Source organism: Bidens hawaiensis, unplaced genomic scaffold (assembly GCF_021521415.1).
Source record: "Bidens hawaiensis isolate Kalapana, Puna unplaced genomic scaffold, B.hawaiensis_p1.1 tig00086576_1, whole genome shotgun sequence".
NCBI lineage: Eukaryota > Viridiplantae > Streptophyta > Magnoliopsida > Asterales > Asteraceae > Bidens > Bidens hawaiensis.
Window position 1 is genome coordinate 6,720 of NW_027504225.1, and position 7,290 is coordinate 14,009.

General features: G+C 34.0%; 1 pseudogene across 1 annotated transcript; it reads left to right on the forward strand.

Annotated features, from left to right (window-relative positions):
* The first annotated feature begins 4,304 nt into the window (after positions 1-4,304).
* On the forward strand, positions 4,305-6,366 carry LOC143607782 (polyadenylate-binding protein-interacting protein 12-like; annotated as a pseudogene). Its single transcript, XR_013149053.1, has 9 exons — positions 4,305-4,663; positions 4,987-5,097; positions 5,172-5,289; positions 5,364-5,476; positions 5,588-5,647; positions 5,727-5,774; positions 5,844-5,912; positions 5,985-6,046; positions 6,123-6,366. The product of XR_013149053.1 is annotated as a polyadenylate-binding protein-interacting protein 12-like (transcript).
* Positions 6,367-7,290: the final 924 nt, after the last annotated feature.

Here is a 7,290-nt window from a genome sequence, read left to right on the forward strand (position 1 = left end):
TAGATTTATAAATTTAAAACTAGAGTGTCTAGGTTAGGTTAAGTTTTTAATAGACCGTTTTGCACATCAGTAAGAACCAAGTATCGATCCGTGGACACAAATATTTCTAATAATAAATCTTCGTTTTAGTTCAATCGGAAAGTTTAATCATTTTGGGGTTGATTTTCAAACTTTAATAAAAATACTTATATATAATATATATGTGACAAGAAGAGAAATTCTAAATGAGTAAATCAATTATATGAAGGTTACCATCTAAGATCAAGAATCCACTCCATTCTTCCTTGATGATTACTAAGTAAACATGTGATAAACTTGCCCTAATAATATATGATATAATAGATCATCATTTCTAAGTGAACATATTCTATGACATAAAATAAAGTAATATGCATAAAATAAAGTAACATGCGTATTTTCAAGTCCATCCTTGCTTAATTTTATATTACCACGAGAATGTCAATTTAAGTAGGCAAGTAGTATGGTAACGTAGAAAGATTAGGATTGACTTCGATTTCTCTAATACCAATTCTAACAACTTCGGGTGATTTTAGTTAACTCACACAACCTCCCTTTGGTTGATTTAATTAGGTTATAATTACACATGCCATTTAACATATAACTTCTTTAACTAGCATAATAACCTAAGCAATCGTGTTAACAATGTTATTTTAGAGTTATCAAAACTAGAGAAATAAGTCGTAGCTTATATCTCATCATTTCTAAGTACAATATAAGGATCCATGTTTTATCTTGAATAAGTTATCAAGGTATTCTTTATACCATTTCTAGTCTCCAAGAACATGAGTGAATCGTGAATGATTATTAATCATCAGCCTTGATGTATTGAGTTTAAGTGATAAAATATTTCTTCATCAAAGGATAATTGCAAAATAAGTAATAACCATGTACTTTACCAAACTAAATCACATGTTCAACATAATCATCAAGTAAAACAAAGATTCTTCATAGAAATTATATGGTAAATGGAGTTTAGCTTATAATAAGCATGATTATGAACATTAAAAGAGATGAAGATAACAAACATATGATCAAACTAGAACAATCTAACCAAATGTGGATGAATCGTCCTTCTTCAATGGTGATGGATGATGGTGATGATGGATGATGATGATGATAACCTCCAAGCCTTTAAAATCTCCACAATACCTTCAATATGAGTGTAAAGTTGGTGTTTTTTATAAGAGAAACCCGTACAGAAGTTTTCTTCTAGCACACGTGCAACATGCTACAAGGCAGCCTGGAGGACCAGACACGACCATGTGTAGGAGGAGGCACGCCCTCGTGTACAGGTGTCCAGTCGCACTTAATGTTCTGTCAGATCGTACATGATGACTCACCATGGGGGCGTGCTTCAAGGAGAACGGCCCCGTGTTTCTAGTGATCTGTTATATTTCTTGTGTCTTTTCTTAAAGGTGACCACGGCCCCATGCCTACTGGGGCACGACCCCATGTCCAGTTGTCCAGTATTTTGTCTTTTCTTGTAGATTTTTATCTTTTCTTGCACAGGAAAGCATGGGGGGCATGTTCCATGGAGCATGAGGGCGTGTTTAAGTGTTTTCTTGAGTTTTCTTTGGCTTTTAGTTCGTTTCTTCGTTTGAGGCTTTGGTTTACCTGAAAATACCTTTTACATGACAAGTAGCTATTTTAACTATATTATTTGATAGAAGTTGTACTTTTTAGAGATTTTTTGATTCTAAAAAGATGTATTATTTTATATACATCATAAAACACCAGTTAATTTGAGATACAATATATTATAAAAACATAAAAACTGTTCATGTGAGATAAACAATTAAGCCAATGAGCAAATAATGAGTGTCAGTAAAACCGTTGCCTTGCGAAGTGGGCATTGGCTACTACGACAGTCGTATGATCATACTATTACTGTGATTATGATGGACCTCTTTGAATGTGATCAAATAAAGAAATTAAACATGTAGCAAGTTAGGCATTAAACTGATATGCAAACAAGGATAAAACAGTTTGCAAATGTGAATACTGTATAATAGGTAAATATAATATGATACGCACATGTCCCCAAAACGATTAAAAATAAGTAAAAAGTGAAGTGAATACTCACCTTATCAACTACGCAAAGTGAGAATGATTTGATAAGAAAGGGGTGAATCACGCTCTTCGGGAATTACCGGCGAGAAATCCTAATGAAAAATAATTGCGGTAATGAATACGAATCAAAGACGGAACCTATACTCGATAAAGACTCAGGAATTTGATGATGATAGGGTGTGTTCTTGCGAAAATCATTTATTACTTTAATTTATTATTAATTTTATTATTTTGTAATATCACTTTTATTTATCAAAGTTTTATCATAAATAGTATGAATTTAATGATATAAAATACATAAAAATGCTTAAATAAATATTTATAAAAATTTTATAGTTTATATAAAGAGGTTTTCTTTAAATATTTATTTTAAATTAAAAATACATTTAATATATTTACATACAAATGTGTTAAAATCTTTATTAAATAAATAAATATATATATATATATATATATATAATTATAAATTCATATATAGTTTTATGAAAAGACCGAAAAACGACAACTAAACGATGTGGGTTTAGTAAATAAAAGTTTATTTATCTTTTAATATTAACTATAATTTATTTATAAATCCTTAAACAATTTAAAATAAAAACTAAAAAATAAAAACTAAAAAATCGGGCTGCCGGAACTCAAACCCACGCTGGCAGACGGTTCACCAGAGAACACACACACAATCAACTGTGCTACCAAGTCAATTGATAACATCTCAGAAACAAAATTAAATAACTAGATAGAAACAAATCCAGATTACAAGATGATCCTAACGAAATCAATCAGCCAAATCGTTGAATGTTTAGCTGATTGATCATGGGGTTAAGTTGGCTGGACTAAAGACGAATTCAGTACATGTTTAAATTACCTCAGATGATCAAACAATGAGGTTTTATTATTCGCTAAGCAGACGACAACAACGAGTGTCAGGACATGTATAAGTAGGCTATGTTAATCTAATTAATATTGGGGGTTTGATTCGCGATGAGTAATAGACTGTATATGCGAGTTTAATTTGATTATTAAGATTCATTTATAGCATAACACTGAATTCCCTAAGACGGTTGGGATGAACACGTAAATTCGTATCAAAAAGATTATTATTTCCTTACGAGCGTCGGTGAAGTCGTTTTGGCAAGTAGAATAAGATGCATGATTCAATTTCTAAGATTATGACGAGAATTAAGGTTCAATCAATCAAAACGGGTCACGGGTTGCGGGTTTGGATGTGATAAACGGGTTGGGTAACTGGGTTAGGATATAATAATTTACAGATTTTGCTAATTAGTCTTGAACTATAAAGATGGAAACAAATAGAGACTAAAGTATAGTTTAGGGTTGAAATGTAGATATATCAAAATAGTTTTAATAATTAAATAATATTTAAACAATAATATTAAATAATAATATTAAAGACTCGCTAAACACGATATTTTATCGGTAAAATTTCACGAACATAAAAGCGGATCGGGTAACGTTTAACAAAACAATAAACGAAAAATTTGGATTGTTACACGAACCGAGTTGACGTATTTATCCTTCTGGGTCATATTATACAACTTTAATTTCAAGGCTTTCATTGTCTATAACTACAACATATAACTTATACAGATACCATACCGATATTATAACGAATCAAATCAAAATTAACAAGTTAAAATAGTAGTTGATGGCCTTCCTTTTTTTTATTTTTTATTTTAATTAGATGTTCGGGTTTCTCGCTTTTTGCTAGTTTCCCTTTTTTTTATTAATAATATCAGGCTTTTTTTTTAAAAAATGAAAAGTTGATGGCTTTCTTCTATTTATGTTTATGTTAGTTTAAAATTAAAGTATTAGTAAAGTATTGATATTTTAATTTATCAGGTAACATAATTGATAATAGATACATAGACAGACGTCATATTTTATGTTTTTAGATGATGTGCCGTGGGACGGTCCTCACTCCAAAAAGTGGTGTGCCCAAATAAGTCCATCCCAACAACACACACACACACACACACACACACACACATACACCTCTCTCCTGTTTAGGTGGTGGTTGTTGATGATTATACAACGAGATCGATTATGATATATTTTCAACAGATGGTTACTTCCTCTTATCCGAGGTAGATAGATTCAATGAATCACCTCTTGTTGTTGTTGTTGTTGTTGTTATCAGGTAATCTTGTTTTTGGTTGATTGCTAAAATCAATTATAACTTATCCCACGTGTACTAGTGATCAATTCCAATCGAAATAATAATCAACTAAAATCTCATGGCGGTTGTTGAGACCGGTGGATCGAATAACAATCAATCCGAACAGAACGACGACGTCGATGGTCAGTCTAAACCTATAGCAATTGATCATCAGATGGTGATGAATGGTGGTGATCATGAGGGTTTTAACAAGGAAATGAGGGATTTGGCCGAAATGCTCTCGAAACTGAACCCCATGGCGGCTGAATTCTTGCCTCCGTCGCTCTCCGGGAATCATGTCAGGCCGGTTATGGTGCCGCCGTCAACAATTTCCTGCTTCAAACCAACAACCCCTTGTTTGCCAATGCGACTTCCAACCCTGCTTCTGCTACAAGGGTATACCATCAGATTAACCATCCTTATTTTTGTTTCATCTTAGATTGTTATATATATATATATATGTTACTGTTTTAGATATATTGCTATATGTTACTACAATTAGATATGAATGTTTGTTGTTTGTCATATGTTACTACAATTAGATAAAATTGTTTTATCATTTTTCATATGTTAGTGTGATTAAATACGACTCTTCTATCACTTTTCATATATTAAGCTGAAAATTTTTTCTATATATTGAAAGAAACAAATATGATTATTGGATTCTTTGTATCTATTTTTGGTGCTGATTTATTCGGGATTTTGATGGTTATGACGAGAAGAAGAGTAACTTTGGTCACGGTAAACGAAGGATGAATAGCCGAACTAGTATTGCACAACGCGAAGATGTTATAAAGAGGACGGTTTACGTGTCTGATATTGATCATCAGGTCAATACTCATCTCACGTCAGCTTTTGTCTGTTTGTATAACACTTATCTAAACACAGATTTTGTCTGTTTTAGGTAACTGAAGAACAACTTGCAGCCCTTTTTGTCAATTGTGGGCAGGTTGTTGATTGTCGTGTGTGTGGTGACCCTAATTCCGTTCTTCGGTTTGCGTTTATAGAGTTCACAGATGAGGGTATTCCAATTATAGTATAATAGTTTAAATGTATTTTTTTAAACGCTTTTAATAGCCATTAAATATTTCTGCAGAAGGTGCAAAGAACGCGTTGAGTCTAGGAGGAACCATGCTCGGTTATTACCCTGTTAGGGTACTTCCTTCAAAAACTGCAATTGCACCCGTAAACCCTACTTTTTTGCCTCGGGTATGATTCTTTTGACACGTGTTTTGACTTATGCAGCTATAATAAATAAACTTTGCATATTTGCGTTATCTGATGCAAACGTCACTTTTATTTTATTTTATTTTATTTTAGTCTGAAGACGAGAGGGAAATGTGTGCACGAACTATCTATTGTACTAACATTGATAAGAAGGTAGTTGACCTTTAACATGTTTGATAATTCCTAGTACAACAACATATTACATATGTGTGATACGTTTTGGTTATACTAGGTTACTCAAGCGGATGTCAAACTCTTCTTTGAAACACTTTGTGGCGAGGTTTGTGATTGATTAATTTAATCTGCAAAAGCAATTGTTTTGTTTATTAACAAATATCTCATTTCATAGGTCTACCGCCTGAGGTTGCTTGGAGACTATCATCATTCGACTCGTATCGCGTTTGTGGAGTTCGTGATGGTAATTTTTGCGCAGTTTTATTAGCATATACGCGATGTAGTTGTTTGTGATTAATGGCTTTGGAACTTGTAGGCTGAGAGTGCAATTGCAGCCCTGAACTGTAGTGGTGCTGTATTGGGATCATTGCCAATAAGGTATATGATCCATTTTAATATTATTTATTGAGATATGTAATTAACCATATTTATGGTTTGGGTCATGTTGATGTAGGGTGAGCCCTTCAAAGACACCGGTTCGGCCACGTGGTGCACTAAATGGACCATCTGTTTCTTGTAATAGACTTATCTTAAGTATGGGATTTGTGTTTATGGTTACCATATACATATGCAAACGGATGTTGGTCTTTACATGTAGAGTTTGTTTGAGGCTTACTTTGGTTTAGTCATATATGGTATGTTTATAATTATAATATTTATATTTTATAAAAAAAAATTGTCAGCTTTGTTGATTATTGTACCGAGACAGGGAAAAACACAAAAGCACTATGTGGCTTTGTGATCCAAATTTAAAAAAATGAAAAGCTTACATGTTTGGCTCTATTTACACCTTTGTGGCTTTGTGATGTAAATTATTATATATATATTATTTTACAACTAATCAAGAGAGTAAATTACTGTTTCTTTGTGTCAGTGTTGTATTTGTTGTACATTCATATTGCAGGTGCTTACCTGTCTTGAGTTGTGACGCGTGCGTGTCCGTTTATCTTCCTTTTATCTAATACCTACCGGATCTTCAAACCTTTTGATTTCTCTCCACCGTTGTACTATGTTTGCACCTTCGGTTTCTGTTGTTGCTGGGTCGGTAAACAGACACCACCGTCTTCAACTGCCACCGTCATCCCTACCATCGTCTTTAGCCGTAGATTGTGTTGCTGCTTATCGATTAGGGTTCGGTGGTGGATTTAGAAACCTAGATGGTGTAGTGACGGTGAGGTCCTGTTGTTGCCGATGGTATGGTGGTGGCATGGCATGTTTTCTGGCTGTATCGGTGCCGACCTACTGTTGCCGGGTTCCTTTTGGGGACCATAGGTGGCGGTGGCGTGGTGGAAGCGGCGGTCCACCGGTGTTGAACAAGATTTCGTATCTTGAATCACTAACTACATGCTATAAGGAACACTAAAAGAGTAAAAGGTGTATCTCAACGGTTGGTTGTTTGTTTCTTAACGAACGGCTGCTGTGGTGTTTTGTTGTTGGAGTCGGTGCATTTTGCCGGTACCATTTCCGGTTGTTTTTGCCGGCGACGGTGGCTGCTGCTTCATGTTCTTCTCGGTATATCTTTAGTATAAGCAATGATGACGCTTCGCTAACTGGCATGGCATACTGTATTGCAGCCATGGCGGAGATCTGAGCCTCCAGCAACTTCTTCATTTCACATATTT